This window comes from Miniopterus schreibersii (assembly GCF_964146895.1).
Source record: "Miniopterus schreibersii genome assembly, chromosome: 13".
Classification (NCBI taxonomy): Eukaryota; Metazoa; Chordata; class Mammalia; order Chiroptera; family Miniopteridae; genus Miniopterus; species Miniopterus schreibersii.
Window position 1 is genome coordinate 56,656,997 of NC_138113.1, and position 16,735 is coordinate 56,673,731.

The following is a 16,735-nucleotide window of genomic DNA, read 5'->3' on the forward strand; positions in this document are numbered from 1 at the left end:
CAGAAAAACAGTGACTGTTCAAAGTGTCCTAACTTCGGAGGCAACACTAAGATTTCACTGCAAGGGTCTGGCAGGTGATTCCCAGAGTCAGACTGGAGCTTGCCCCAGAAAGGTGTGTCTTGGGGACACCGACCCTCGAGGTCTCCATTCCACGGCGCGAGGGGGGGGGGTCTCCATCCTGCCCGGTCCCCCGTGACGCGTGGGCCATCCCAAGAAACTTCCCGCGCACGGGCGGCGTCTTTGGGGGGGGTGTCTCAGGGCCAAGCGCCCCGTCCTTAGACTGTATTGTGTTTTACTCGGAGCACGGTCGGGACCCCATCTCCTCGTTTCTCCCGAAGCGCCGGGCACCCAGGGCGGCCTTCCGAAGTCGAATCGGCTGGCGTTGCTTTTCTGTGGAAAAGAATGGGAAGCGGTGGAAAAAGGCACCGGGAGCAGGTAAAAGGGGGTGAGGTGGCGGAAAGCAGGGAGAGGTGGGGAGACTGGAGGCGCACCGGGACAGGGAGGGGGAGGCGGGGGCCGGGCGGCGAGGGGGTGGCCGCTGAGTCATCCTCAGCGGTCACTGAGGACACGGGAGCGAGACGTCGCAGACCCGGAGAAAACGGGTGCACATCGCACCCCGTTATCTAGGCCGCCTTCGTGTCCCGCCGGAGGAGCGCAGACGCTCGCCGCGGTCGCCAGCCCGGGGCCGCCGCGGGCTTTGTTCGGGCGGCGCAGGGCAGCCCCGCGCTCCGCGAGTCCCCGCCTTCGCCGAGCTGGGGACGCAGGGGGCGGGGGCTGCGGGCCCGGGCCCGGGCCGCGGGAGTCTTGCCGGGAGGCTCCGAGCCTGGGATTTCGTTCCTTGGCACCCTTTTTGTTCCCGAACCTTCTCGGTTTGGGGAGGAGGAGAGCGCTGCGCGGGCGGAGGGGCGGCGGGGGAGCCCTCCCCCCTCCGCTCGCCGCCCGAGTTGGGGGGCGGGGGGCGTGCGCGCGGCGCTGCGGGCCCCGGCCGCGGGTTTGCGGCGGATGCGCGGGTGCCCGAGGAGGACCCTTCAGTTCCGTCCTGCGTTCTAGGTTTGGTAGCTGCAGGCCGGTCCCAGGTCGGTGCCTGGTTATTTCCGAAGATCTGCTCTCCAGGTGCTTCGGGGCCGCGGGTGGGCGCTGTGGACGCGCCCCGGGTCCCGGGGGGTGGGGGTGGCGGGGAGGCTGCTCAGGGCGCGCAGATCCCCGTGGTGGAGGCCTGTGGCAGGGGACAAAGGCAGACTCCCGAGCAGGCCGAGGGCAGGCGCGCACACGCGCCCGGGCGCGCGGGCCACCCAGGGCTCCTCCCCGAGAGGCCCGGGGCCTCGCCGCCCGGGGCTCCGCGCCCGGGGCGACCCTCGCCGAGCCCGCCCGTCCTCTCACCGCCGCGTTTGCCAAAGGGCGTGTGAACGAGCGTCACCTTCTCCCCAGCCACCCCCAGAGGTGTGGGCAGATTGCAAGAGTTGCTGCTCTGTTATTGTTTGTCAAACAGGCCCTTTCTCTTGGGAGAGGGGCGAGGGGCATGTGGCGGATCCCGGGCAAGGATTACATTAATCAAAGCATTATTTCCCCAGAGAAGTCGGGCACGAATCGGAGTAAATCCTAATAAAATTGGATCGCGGAGATAGGGTTCGCCTTAAGTGCTCTGTGCTGCCTAATAAAAATCTCACATTTGTAAGATGTGGGTCTTTAAAAAAAATAAATAAATCCGCACACCTCTGGCCTTGGCGTGGCTGCGGGGTCCCGATCAGGACAGGGGACAGTCACCACCCAAAGCTCAGCTGAAATTCTGGAGTGAGAAAGGGACGCGGACACCCCGGAGTTGGAGGTTTCACAAAATCGGGTTGACTCCAAAGGCTCTTTGGCCCTGGACGCGCCCCTGGAGTATCTGCAGGGCCCGTGGGCCGGATGGAATCCCCTTGGATGCCCTGCGAGGAGGCGAAGTCCCCGTGGGGCGGGGGCGCAGAGCCCACCCAAAGGGCAAGGGCTGGGCGCCCAGGTGCGGCGAGGACAGATTTCTGGGTCTCCCCAGGCCCCCAGCCCAGGGCCCATCGCCCCCGCGGGGCCGAGTCTCAGGCGGCCTCGGGTCGCCTTGGTCAGGGAGGGGCCGTGCGCTTGAGGATGATTGCTGGGGACGCCAAGGGCGCAGCTCGCTGGTGAGACTTCTGGTACTTTCGGGGAGTCGCAGACGGGAAGCAGAGCTCGCACTCCATCTGCCTTCCACCCCCAAGATGTAGGAAACTTCCCGAGGCGGTGCGCTGCTCTGCGAGGACAGAAAAGCAAAGCTCCCCGTTCCCGACCCCAGAGCAGAGACGAAGCCAGCAGCCAGGAGGCAAACTCCCCAGCAGCTCGAGGCCTCCTGCAGCTGCCGAGGCCGTCAAGCGACGCCTCGCGGCCCCTTGTTGGTGATAAGTGTGACAACTGCCCCAATCTGTCTGAGCACCAGCCTCAGGACTCCGCCCGACCTTGCCGAGAGGCGCGGAGACAGCTGGCTCCCGTCGGGCTCTCCCGCCGGCCCCTCCTCTGCGGCTGGGTCCCCGCAGGGCGCAAACCCGCCGGCGCCCCCTGCAGGCCAGCGCCAGAGGAGCCCTGGCGCCTCCCGCGGTCGTGCGGGGCCGCTTGGGTTCTCCGTGCCGCCCACGTCCTGGCCCAGCCGGCGCGCACACGCACCCGGCCCCGCGCGCCTTTCCAGACGCGAGCTCCCGGTGGCTGCGGAGCGGGGCGGGGGGATGGGTGCAAGCAGAGGCCCCAGAGGGCGGCTCCGGGAGGGGTGCAGCGGCGTCACCCCTCCTCGGCCTCCGCCGGCCTGGGGTCCGCCGCTCCGCCCCCGCCCCCGCTCGGATCCCGGCCGGACAGCCCCGCTCGTGCGTGCGGCCGCGCGCCTCGTTCCCAGCCCGCGGGCTCCGGAGCTACCGGAGCCGCGCCGTGCGCTCGACGGGGCTGGCCGAGCGCACCTCGGAGGGGCCGCTCCCCCTGCAGCCTGGGGCCGGGAGCGGCGGGCGCGGGCGAGCGCGGGCGCGGGCGGGCGTGCGGTGAGTGCGGGGCGCGCGCGGGGCCGGGCGGGAGGCGGCGCGGCAGGCTCGGGGGCAGGAGTCACCTCTGTAGCCTCGAGATCTGAAGCTGCAGCTCCGGAGTTTACCCCTCCCCCGCAACCCTACCGCGTCTCCCCCCCCCCCTTCCATGCTCCACACTTGCGTCTCCTTTCGCCCGCGTCGCATCTGACTCCCAAAGCGATCCCTCTTGTGGTGCGGGGACGGCCGGGACACCCCGCCTCACGTGAGCGGGGGACCGTGCTCGCGGGGACATGCCCGGGAGCTTTCCACGCGGCAGCCTGCTCTTCAGACCGGATTCCTGCGGGGCTGCTTCCTCTCGGGTCCTGGCCTTAAAAAAAATCCCTGGCATGGAGGTGGTTTTTATTTTTGGAGGCATAGGGAAGCGGCAGGGACCAACTAAAGATCACTTTCTGGGTGTCTGTTTAGCTGTGCTGGTATGTCCTCAGCTCCTTTCCAAGCCCCTGGCTCCTTTTCAGTGATGAAAAATTGGGGGGGGGGGAGGGGGAGGGGCAGGGGAGCGAAGACACCCGCACCTTTTCACTTCTGAAATAATGACCCCCCCCCCAAGTCTGTGATTTCCTTAATTTCTTTACAAACCGGGGCTGTCAGTTACCTCTCATTAGAAAAGAGAAAAGCAGAGCAGCCTAAGAAAACTAAGAAAACTCGGGCCCAATGAAGCTCCTCCCGTTGAAAACATTCACCAGTGGCATCCAGGCTGCTCAGCTCTCAAGGGCAAAGCAGGGCAGGGAGAATTCAGAAAAAAAAGGTGAGGTAGTTACATCCCGAGACTATGGACCCATCTTGCCAAACTGTGTTTTTGATAACACAAGAGGATTCAGAGGATCCTAAAAAGAAACTTGACACTGTCTGCTTGTCCTCTGTTGGCCCTAGTGTTTGCATCTGAGGATTTTCAATAATTAAGAAATAGGAGTGGTATATATATATTGTTTCTTGGGTTTATTAATATTAGACGGTTCTACTGTTAGCCATAATTCTCTAGAAGACCTCCCGTCTTGGAGAAAGGCTCTCAGTAAGATTTGCACTCATTCGCCTCAAGACACCATCCCCAGCTAATGTGTTGATCGAATTCTGACCACCCCTTTTGGTAAGATCATTTGTAGACGGCTACATTTTAATAAAGAACGTTAACGATGAAATGTTAATGTTTAAATAGATGAGCTTTTGTTTTTAGAATCAAAGCTTAGCTTTTCTTTGAACAGGCCTTCCTAAGAGAAGGGAAAGGTGAAGGGGAGGGATCGCTCATTAGTTTAAAGCATAGGTGGGCACAAGGTTATAAGACTAGCCTTTTGGAAAACAGTAAATAACTAAACCATGCCTGTAAACACCCACCTCTGGGGCTGTGAAAAAAAGAAAAACCTGATTACTTTCACGGAAAACAAGGCTCGGTTAACAGTTAACTGAAATATTGTATGGCAGCCCTCAGAAGCCCCCCCTCTTCTTCAGTATAGCACCCTTGGTAATATACACATATTTATACACGATGTAAATATCCATATGCACGAGGGTAGATGTTTATGTACATAACGTAAGGAAATAATATACATGCCCAACTGAATACATTTGCATAGAAAAAGCCCATGTGTAATATACCAAACTTCTGCGATTAACAATATGTAAGTCTTAAAATAAGAGAATGAGTGTGTCTTAATGTTATTAACACAAACTTCAAATTTTCTTTTGAAATCTGAATTGTGCCTGATGCCGCAAAAATTGATAAATAATACATGCGTAGTATTAATATTTTAAGCACACCCCATTTAAAAGTGCTGTGAACTTAAATAACTTGTTTTACATAAAATAAAAGGGCATCATACTTTTGAATGCACATTTAAAATATGCAAATTCTATCAAAACCCAGGTGGGTTTTTTTTTTTTTTTTTTTTTGCCTTTTTCTCCTCACAAATTAAATACTGTTGACAGAACAAAAATTAAATTATAAATGCAGTAACAAAGAACATTAATTTTATTTTCCATTTTACTATAAAGAAACATTTTTAAGTAGTTAATTTTATGGGCCTCTATCATTAAAAGACATTTAAGAGTTTGGTGATAATTCAGAATGTTAAAAAAAATTGAAGCTCATATTTATCATTGAAATGATGTATAATATGGGATGACATGTTACTTGCTTCTTGTTAGATAGTTTTTTAAATCTTTCATTTTCAAAGGCTTTTTTTGGTTTGAAATAAGAATTATAGTTAAAATATACACATATTGGCAAGAATCCAGTGCTCGTCTGTGGTGAGCAAATGTAAAGAAATGTTATAATGAATGTTATACCTTAACAGTTATTTGTCCTAGTTGATAAAGGAACCAAAAAATAAAGTTCTGAAATTTTCTTGATGTCCATGATAGAAAGAGCTCAATCACGTAATGAGACTTACTTTTACTCTTATTATAAAATATTTGGTTGGCTTTCCTATGTTTATGTAAATGTGTATTTCTTTACTGAAAAGCATATATGATATTTATGGTGGCATTTATTCCCACATGTAATCTATTGCTTATTGATTTCAGAGACGGCATTGGAAAGACTGATGACTCATCAGTGGTGTCCAAATATTAGTGATGAGCTTGTGAAAATTAAAATCAGTTTTAGGCCCAACTGCTCTTTGAGCTTTGTTTCTGAATCTCTTAAAATGCTTGAAGTTAAACATGGAAATACCACAAGTGAAAGTCTTTAAAAAGACTTTTGCTCTTTATTCTAGATGGGCATTAAAATCAACTGCAAAAATAAGTTAGTCTTTTATTTTAGGAAGTTTTCTGTCTGGTGGTGTGCCCTGACTTAAGGAAACATAGGCTACATAATGCTTTCCACAATGTTCATTAAAACATTTGGGTGAAGAGTTATTCTCTACAAAAATGTAAAATAATAATTTTTAGTGTATTTAATTAATGAAGTAGGTAAAGGCCTATTTTAGTAGGCTCAAGTTACACACGCATAGAAAGATTTGTACGAATAAATATTTTGGCATTCTGTGGCCTGCAAGCAGACAGAGCTATAATATATCAAATAAAGCTCCCCGGAACGTAGGCATCCAAGATTCAATTTCGTTAACAAATTTGGCAGTTAAAGAAAACAAGGAAAAATGCTTATTAATGCAGGGCAACTGTAAAATGTTGACAGACCTCAAGTTGCGTATCCAACTAGGCTCAGAAAACTACTAGGGTGTTGGTGGCGTGCAAGTTATTCTGTCAAACCATTTTTTGTAGTGAATTATCTTTCAATACTCTCAAATTTAAACTCCAACTTTATAGACTACCCATTTCCTCCTCCCCCCCTCCCTCCCTCCCTTTTTCAAGTCTGAAGCCGTTGGTGAGGCTAATTCAGGGAGGTTCCGAGCAACACCAAGGGGGAGCTCAGGTATTCAGCCTCAGTGTTCAGCCATCATCAGTGCCCATCGAGGGGAGAGGTATCTGTTCTCTCAAAATGTTTCTTTTCTTTCCACATCCAACTACTAGTGAGTCAGGCAGTGCCTACTGAGAGCAAAATAAATCGGAGAACTGAATTCACTATTTGGAGAATTCAGGCTTTGCTGCTTTCTTGTCTACCTACCTGTTAAGAAAAGAGGAAAGGACATGGTGAGATTTGAGTGACCTAGATGGGCCCTCTACAGTGATTCAGTTTGTGAGCTAGCAGTCTGATTCCATAAGCTGCTGCTTGACTACGCATTCTCCCAGGGCTGAGGGGTGAAACACACCTGAGTGGGCCTCCAGTTGAGACGTTGACCAGATTTAAATAGAGAGGCAGGGGCCTGACTTGCCAGGTTTGGCCGAGTGCATTGCTTGAAGTTATTAGATAATTGTCCACCTTTTTACTTAGCCCCGTGAGAGGAGACACACACGCATAAAATACTTTAAATTAATATTAAATAGTCCAACTGGGATTGCTAAAGTTATTTACATTTAGCAATAGATTAAAATGTTAACATTATACCTTTAATGAATTGGAATCTTAGCCTCCTCGTGTGCTCTGACTCGGAAATGTCAGCTGAACACATTCTCAAGGATCTTCCAGGGAGGACAATTTTCTCAGTGTAATTTGGTGAATTGAAAGGTACGATCCCTTTGCTTCCCTGTGTGGGACAAAGATCCAGAGAATAAGGGAGGACCGTGTTACATATTACAGGTGGCTACTAGACCCATAAACTGTTTTAAAGTAGTCTTTGGTAGAGTAGTGTGAGATTAAGCATGATTTGGGTTTAGTCTAAAGGATATTAGTAAACATTAATTACAGGCAATTTTTTAAAAGCTATGTCGTTGCAAATATTTTTAAAATGGCACCTAGGATGATATTAATAAGCTTTACTTTTCTTTCTCAAGTATTTCTGGAAAAATATGTCAGTACATTTTGTGTTCACCTAATTAAACACTTCAAGTATTGTTCAAACACAAAGCATGAGTACTCCAGGAACAAATAAAACTGTATGCTAGATAAAAGGAAAATATTGCTGACTTCATATTTGCTAAATTCCAGGAGGGAGTGGCCAGGTGAAAACTACGGGTTGGCAATGCTTTATATGTATAAAGTCGTGTTGTTCCACTAATAGAAATTACGTTCTTTGTATAATCTTAGAAAAAGTGTGATAATCTTTTGAAATGTTTAATGATTTTTATTTCTAGATGCACATAAAAATAGGGAAGTACCTGATAACTTTAATGTTTGCTTGCACAGAAATTAAACATAGAAAGGTTTAATGAATGAATGAAGGATGTATAACCACTGGGCAGTTAGACAGTAGATTGTACTTTTGCTGGTTACAACCGTGAGTCAACCTACGCTATTTTTTCATTTGCGTCTCCAAAAACTTACACAATATGAAATTTTTACAGAATCACTAATTATTCCTTCACCTCAGACCCTTTTCAATAAATTGATGCTATCCACTGAAAATTTATGGCAAAACAAGATAATAGACTTATTATTAGGAAGTTCTCCCATCGTAAGAATTTACAAGATTTTTTGGAAATAATACCTACAGGAATATTTATTTTGCTGCTTTCCTTTCTCATTTTAGAGTTAGAGCCTAATTCTTGGTGTTGGCTGTTGATCACGGTGCAGGCTGTTGAGAGGTAGCCATGTAATTTCTTTATCTTTCACCTGCAAATTACACACATTATTTCGCAGCTCAAAATAAGCATTGGCAATGAGTTGCATTCAGTAAATGTCTTTCACAGCATTAGTACAGAACTGAGGTACAAAAGAATATTAATCTAATACATTCCAAAATTCAAATACTTGTGATTAATAAGCATTATTATCTATAAATAAGGCCCTAATGATACTTTGGCAGTGTTGTAAACACAAGAATCAGAGGCAATTATTGTCATTATTGTTCGGCAAGCACTGCCGTGAATACCAAATGGGTGCTGCTGTCCAGCTACTTGGCAAGTAAGGTTCCTATAAAGAAACAGATGTTGGCCAATCAGGACTGGCTACTATTAACTGCCCTTAGCCCCAAATGCAGAGTCCTTAAAGAAAGAAAGAAAAGCCCAAGACATTAAAACACTTTTGATGCAATTTTTAAAAAATGCCCTTTATAATAAATATAAAGCATCTTGAAAATAATGCTGTTTCCCAATACCGACTTCGGTGAATTGGCTCCATTAGCCACCATTGTGTGAACTGGAAGTAGAGGCCTCGCTGGGGAGGCTGGAGACCCCATGCGATGAGATGCCCTTGAAGTCCAATCAGTGGACAGCAGAAACGAGACTGCGACTGCCCGAAAAACCCTTCCGAGAGCGTGGGTGTGACCACAGCTTTATCTTTCTCCCTTCCTCAGGCCACCCAGAGCTCGCTCACTCCTGTCTATTGAGCTGGACCAGCCCACCAGGCCCAGCTCTGCCGTGTGTGTGTGTGTGTGTGTGTGTGTGTGTGGTGGGTGTGGAAGCTGCTGCAAGTTAAAGCAAGTTCCTCACGTTCATAGAATACAGAACACCTAGGCCTCTAGCCACACACTCACTTTGCACGCTGGGTCTTAGGGGCCAGTGCAGAGCCAGCTCTGCCTGGGGCAGTGAGCTGATCTTAGCTTGCAGTCTCCGTGAATTCAGTGGCCCTGGTAACCTCGAAAGTGGCTTTGTGGAGAAGACAAATAAGTTTCACGTACGTGTCCCTAAGGGATAGGTGCATTAAGCATCGAATACAAATTTATTGTCTATGTTTAGATTTCCTTGTGCCGAGCCTAATGCTTTAAAGATGTCACTGGTCTGTATGGGGGTTGAGAAAGCATTGAATTGGTTTCCCGAGACCGTGGAGGAACTAGAGGAGGAGTGGGTGGCAGTGGGATAAAGGATGCTGAGAAGAAACAACCTCTTTGCCAACTGGTGCTGTTGGCTCTCAGTGCCAGTGGGCCGTGTTCTTTCCTGAGAATGAGTTGTTAAGTGGGATGCAGCCCATTGGAGGCAAGTGAGGTTGCTTAGTGTGGACTCCCTCCCACCCAAGCCCCCAACAGACACCTTTTTATGGTCACTTCAAGTTTGATGGGATTTTCCCTTCTTACCCTCGGGACCAAAACAGAAGGGATTCTTGGGAGGGGAACCAGAGAGAGGGTCAACCTCTGAGGTTTTCCTCCAGCTCCTTCTGAACGTATTCTTACCATGTGGGCTTGGACTTTGTCATGGGAACAAGGCAGCCACACTCAGGGCAGGTAGCTGGACTCCAAAGCTGTGGCTGACGGGAGGCGGTGGGGTTATAATCTGGGCCCCGGGCACTCTCTCCTCTCTCCTCCTCGGAATGGGCTGGAAGGAGAACCATCCACCAGAACGTAGCCCCTGGTGCTGAGTCTGTGTAGGGGAGACGGGGAAAGGTGAACTCTTCAAGCAAAGCTTTTCTCATTTACATGCCTACTGACTCAAAAGAGAATTTCTGTGACAACAACGACGATAGCAATAATAGCAATGACACAATATTACTAACGACTTGCCATGTACCAGCTGGTAAAACATGCGCCTTTGGGCATTGTTCTGTTTGAGTCTTTAAGTGCCTCTGAAGTACTGCTCGTACCCGGGTTTACAGATGAGTCCACCAAGGCCGCTGAGGGCTAAGTCACAATGTGGTGGTGGCACCCAGTTTGAACTTCAGTCCTGCCTCTTAGAGACAGTGTGCTCCTTGAAAAGAAATTATTTTATTGATTTTAAAGAGAGAGGAAGGGAGAGAGAGAAACATCCCTGACCGGGGATCAAACCCGCAGCCCTGGTGTATCGGAACAATGCCCTAACCAACTGAGCTAGCTGGCCAGGCAGGACAGTGTGCTTTTATGGAACAGCGCTGCTTCACTGCTTTCCAAATTTTGGAGGCTCCTGCTGCTTTCTCCCCTTTAGGGACACCTGTGTGCCAGCTGGCAAAGCAGTCATGTGACATTTGTGAGTGCAGTGCCCTGCTAGTCTCATGTCGAAACCAGGGTGGCAGAGGCTCTTGAGGCCTGTTCTACCAGCGTCACCACCGTCAGCCACTCTTCCCGGTGCTGCGGGTGGTGAGAGCAGAGTCCGGCTCACCCTGTTCACCTGCACTGCAGACTACGGTCCCGTCTGGACGGTCCGTGTACACTGAAGGGTGGCCGGTTGTAGGGTCTCAGCAAGTGCATGTGTGTAAGGCTGTCAACTCAGATATGCCCGTGGGAACGTGCCAGCTTCTCTGTACACGAGCTCCCGGGAAGAAAAGAACCTGAACGTGGTGACTCGACTCTGGAAGTTGTCCTGCTTCCAGCTGATGGGACGGCCTGTGGCCTGCTTAGGCTGGTTTGCTCCTCAGGTACTCAGCTCACAAACACCTTTGCAGGAACAGTGTGACAGGCCGCAGCCTGGCACAGCAGGCAGAGCCACTGTCTCACGCCTCCTCACTGGCCTTGGAGCCATTTTGGGGGGCCTAGGACTCATGCCCCCCGAGGGAGTGCTGTGGAGCTGGGCAGGGCTCTTCCTTGCAGTGGCCGGGAGCAGGGTGTGCCCTGCTGGCTCCCGGGCAGAGGGAGCGGAGGTCTTGCGTGGGGTCTGATAGGAGAGGCAGCTGTGGAACTTGGAGAAACACTGGGACTCCGCTCACAGCAACAGCGACCTCAAGGTCGAGCAAACCTCCATAAAGATTACGCTCAAGGAGCTCCCTGCTCACTGGCTCCCAAAGGGCAAAATGTTATTCGTAAAGGTCAAAGTGCAAAGGTTACTTGTCTTCTAGCAAAATGACTCTCACCCATTAATTAATTAGTTATTAATAAATTAGTATTCTGACTCATTCCAAGACATAATTTAGGGCGGTTTGTAGAAATCCATGACAGAGAAACACAGGTGGGAGAGGTGAACCCGGGGAAAACCAGAGCAAGCCGGCACCCTCCCTGAAATGCATTCTGCTGAGGCGCCGGAGTCACGCACAGTGAGCTGGGGTAGGGTTTACTTTGTAGCAAAAAAATAGAAATATTAAAAAAAAAGAGTTTTACAATAAGCTGTCAATGTTAACTTTTATTTAAAAAGCCCCTGTTTGCAAGATGAACTGTCAGTCACATCTGACTTGAATATACTTCCCAAACACCTTTCCTGTATCCAGCCTCAAAGAAAATGTTCCTAGAGGAACTTACTAGGACATCTTTGGAATTGAAAATAAAAAAAGTGAATCTTGAGTCCATTAGAATTTAATATTAAAGAAATAGCATGATGATATTCTTTGACAATTTTTAATGCTAGCAATTGGATTTTACTTCCTATATTTACTTCCCATAAGATAACTTGACAGTTTCTTTCCAGTATGTCCCAGGAAATGAATAAATTATATGTTTTACTGTTTCCTCATCTCCTTTTGTTTAGGTAGTCAAGAGACAAATAGTGTAAAGAGCTCATAAAGTCCCTTATATTCAGGGGCATATGAATTCATACACGGAGCCACAGCTAATTTAGTGACTTGTCTCACGTAACCCTTTTGGTATCAGTTTCTCATCTGCTAAGTCAGGGTATGGGGTTTAGTTGATTTTTACGTTTCCTTCTAGTCATAAAATTCTGTGCTTTGAATTTTCTGCCATTTAGAATCCATTAATGTAAGCATGGTTCTTAAGTATCTAGCTATATTTTATTTGAGCTAGAACTTACATGTAAAGAAGAACACAGAGCATCTATTGTGCAGTGTAAATCAGTAAAATGAAATGTATCCACTGACAACATTTGTATTTTCACCTATTACAGAGCTGTGCCATCTCTGTGAGTACAATATACTTTTATGCCCCATTAAAGCAGGCTCGACATAACTTTCAACTACTTGCAAATGCTGAGAAGTTGAAAAACATAACATTTACAAAAGATACATCTGGTGCATATTTATATGACTTGGAATAAGGAATCATTTAAATACTGCTGAGCCATCTCCATATTAGGAGAAAAGATATTCCATGTTCGTATGTGAAATCAGTAGTAAAATACATGGAGGTTTAAATTTCTTCTATGCATTTCTTTACTTGACACGTTAAAATACAGAAATATTGATCAGGGCTTAATTTACCTAGTTGTTGGAATTGCTTCTTCCCTGAAGTTTATAGGTTACATCATTAAAGCTAGTTTAGAGTCTAAGTTTTGAAAGGGATTAAAAATAGCCCTTTCTACTCAGAAAAGTGGCTTCTTCAGGGCCAGAAGTTCTTAATCTGGGGTTGATGGGCCCATGAAGCATCCAGAGGCGAGCTTGAGGCTCTGTGACCCTCCTGAGTTTATTTGCAAACATTTGTATGCGTCTATATGCATATGATTTTTTCCCCCCTGAAAAAGACCTAATTCACATCAGTATCTTAAAGAGGTTTATGACCCTGACATAGTGGAAATACTTGGAATCGTAAGAGATACTTGGAGTTTCCTCTTGGTAGTTAGTTGTTTAACCTACCTTCTGTAGCCACCTACCTTCTGCAGGCCTTATCTGCAAAATAAAAGGGTTGCATTAGAAACTCTCAGCTGCTGGTTCCAGCCCCAGCATTCCCCTAGTCCCGAGTCAGAAACTTACCTCCACCTACCTAAATATGAAGCCACCAATGCCCTCCGCGTTGGCTCTGTGAACTGCCTCCACTTGTAGGTTGCTGTTGTGCAGTTTCCGTGTGAGCTCGGGTTAGGGTATGCCAAGCAGTGTGCAGGGCTGTGTGTGAACCTGGGGAGAAGCACACCTAAAGGCCTGCAGCTCCCTGGAATGCGTGCCATGTGGTGCAGCAGAGGTAAGGGAACTTGCACCCTCCAGCTCACGCACACTGTAATTAATGCTACGGGCCGTGCTAGGAACAGAGACAAGTGAGAAAATCAAGGCTAAGGACACCCTGTTCCTCACTGTGCAGAAGGAAAGAAAGACAGCTATGTAAATCAAGGCATTCTATCTCCCTGTCAATCTCTTATCTGTTGCCAGTTTGAATGATTTCTAAATCAGAGGAATGCTGAAGATCTGTTTTCCCATCACTTTTGAGCCTAAGGAATTTGGCGCTGGAGTTCTGAGCCAGGAATCAGTCCTGTTTTGAATTCAGAGGCTCTACTGCTGAGCACAGATGCCAGGCGGCTGATAAATTCCAAAAGGTTCAGCCCGATACTTTAACTCGTATGGTCAGAGAGGGTTCCTTGGGGTGGGCAGATGGAGAACAGCAAACTCGGCCGGGGCGTCTCTAAATTTCTATGTGTTTGATGTGGTGTGGCTTCGACAAGGCCTTTTAAATTTTTCGCTCTCCAGTTGCTACCGTGTTAGGTGGACCCAACCTCCAAAGCTGATTGATCTCTGTGAAGAAGGTCTTAGTTTGAGAGGAATGAATGGGACATTCTCCCAGACTTTTTCAAGCCCTTCAGATTGGTCACGTCAATGTGGCAGCTGTGTGTCGACTGCCCCCCCCCCCCCCCCACGGCACACCAGAGTCCAGCCTCAGAGGCAGGCACCCACCCCACCTGGCCTTCCCTCTCTCTTTCCCCAGATATTTTTCTATATTGCAGATCTGTTAAAATTCTTTCAATATAATGGAAGGTGGAACTTTTTCTGCATTCAAATCCCCATGGAGACTATTTTTCTGGGAGGTGGCTTGAAAGGGTCTTAGAGAGCTGAGATGTCAGCAGTCATGAACTTCGTGAGAAATTTGACAAATCACACACAGTGTGATGAATGCTGATGCCGTCGGGAAATTTGGGAACTTTGGGATTGATTTATCATTAACTCATACTTCTGGTAGTTGACAGAATTTTTTACGACCCATTGAAATGACAGAAAATAAAAAAAGATACAGTTAAGGATGGAAGCTATCACAGACAAAATTTTGATGAGGAGTGAAATACAAGTATCTTTTTTTCTGAATGACCATCACCCTCGTGCTCCAAAGAAAGCCTTATTGAAACCAGAAATGCACCCTGCCCTGACGGTGCCCTGATCGATCACGTTACTGATCTCCCTCTTCCAGTTACCCACCCGGGTGGAAAGCACAAGGTACCTTGACTCAGCCTGAGTGCCAGGTAACCCCGCCAACTGGGAGGTGCAGCGACTCCCAGGTTTGGTGAGTGACACTTTCTGCCGGAGAGTGTCCTCGTGGGAAACTCCCTTAGCACATTGATTAAAGCAACCACAGTAAAACAATGCCATGCCATCCATGACTCTAGCTGGTTTAGGTTTAACTGTCACCCCTTCAGCCAACAATATAGCTGTTTACTACTTGACTTTAGTATCATAGGACTTTGGAAGAAGACATGGAATAAGTGTTTTAAAAGCTCCCTTGGGAAAAACTGTCTTACAGGTCGAAAGTACGCACCTTCACAGTGAGTCAGTGTCGCTGTGCCGCCCAGGGTGATAAGACATCCCACGGAAGGACAGGTGAGAGAGAAACGAACAAAAGAAGGATTTTTGGTGCTCTTCGGCCGTCTCCTAATCCAGACTTTTCAAGCCCCTTCCCCGGGGCCCTCGATTATTCCCGCTGTACTTGACATTCAGTATTTTGATTTGAAAGCACCCGTTGTTTGTCAGGGTAAGTTTCTGGTTAAAGAGCAGTATTCGGAGCTGGGGGATGACATTCCACCTTGGAGACGTGATGTCCCTGCCTAGGTGAGAATTGAGACCCTGCGACTCGGCTTTCTAGTCTGGGCTCAAGCTAGAGAATCTTTTCTTAGGTCTCTCTGAACTTTTATGTGCTAATTTCATGAATTAATCATTGATGTGAATTCCAGGGCAGTTTTGCTAAATAAAAATGAAACAGGCACCTGGATGAAAAAACAAAAATCAGATGTCCTGCCGCCTTGCTCCTCTCCGACGAAGGCGCTGAGACCAGAAGTCTAAGCTATTCTCCCGTAGACCTTATTTAAAAAACATGACCTCGGCCTGACAGGAACCACCCAGCACAGTCGGAAATTATATTCTTACGTTCTTGGCTGGGAAATATCATTTTAAGTACAGAAACCTTTCTTTTTTTACTGGTTGTTTTAAGGCTATAGATAAGGTGTTCAGTTGGCTCTTTCCTCGTGTTCTCAACCAGAAAGATTTCCCGATGAAAAAGATTAGTAAAAAAAGATCAGGGAATGTGCTTTTTAAAGATACGATTCTCCATAAGAAAAGGCACGGGCCACTGAGTCAGCTCTTCAACTTGGGAGTTGATGGGTGAACCTTCACTATGCAATTCCGAGTCCTCATATTCGATCCAGAATTTAAGAAAAGCCATTTGCTAATAGTCCGCTGTTAGGAGCGGCGCAGATTCCTTAGCATCTGGGCAGAGCTCGCCACGTGTCTGTGGTCTTAAACGGCTGGGCTGTTTGGGCCGAAATGAGTGATATTCATTCACTCAAATTTCAGTGAAGTTGGTGAACCAGTTAACTCAGTCAACAAATTAAGTGGGGCTAAATTTTAAAAAGTGAATTGAATGGTACAAGCATGCTGGAAATCGAGAACGCCCTGGAGGAATGTGGACATATCCCCCAGAGGAGGTCTTCCTTGTGATGCTATTTGCCAAGAAATGAAGGAAGAGATGGCAAACTTTTTTGTTTTTCTGTAATTATTTGAGAAGAATGTGTGACTTCGGGTATGTAAAGTTGGAAAATAACTGGGGGAAAAAGACCGAAGTATAAATCCGGAGGTTTGCAACAAAAATATTGTTTAGAAAGCTGCATACGTTTTGAACATGAAAAGGCTTTGCTTTCTCTCCCTGCTTATGCCTTTTTAAGTAGCTAAGGCGTTTATCAGCATCCGTAATCTGGGGTGACCTGGCCCTGGGTGATTTTTCTAACACCTCTGATGCTTGCTTCAGCTTCTTTTCTAAGGAGACAGTACGTGTTTACTTTTTGCAGAAATAATTTTGACTCTTGGAAACTGCTTAATTTTAGTTTAGTTTTTTCTTTTTTCGATTTGGTTCCTGGATTTTCTTAATTTCCCACAAATCTTCCTGCCTTTGCTCTCTGGGCCCCTCCTTTCCCTCTGGGATGTTTTCTCTGCCCCATGATCAAGTTTCCCTGTCACTGTGGACGGTCCTATACCCCTCGCACCCTCTGTCTCTCTCTTCTCTTTGCTTTTAGGGCTATAATATGTTGGCTTCTTCCTGTAGAGATTTCCCAAGCTACTAGATGTTTCAAACCGATATTTGTCAATGGACAACTAACTTTCATGCAATTGTCATTGAATGTCGATTGGCTTGACCCCTGATTTCTTTCTCTCAGTTGCGCAGCCTTGCCGTCTTTTCAGATTGGGCACACGCCCTGTCCTTTCA

General features: G+C 47.7%; 1 long non-coding RNA gene across 1 annotated transcript in view; it reads left to right on the forward strand.

The window, feature by feature from the left end:
* LOC308566120 overlaps positions 1–16,735 on the forward strand; it is a 54,482-nt gene that overhangs the window by 5,304 nt on the left and 32,443 nt on the right. The window contains exon 2 of the long non-coding RNA XR_014000128.1: positions 303–435. This is a non-coding gene — a long non-coding RNA (uncharacterized lncRNA). The remainder of the gene's footprint in view (positions 1–302; positions 436–16,735) is intronic.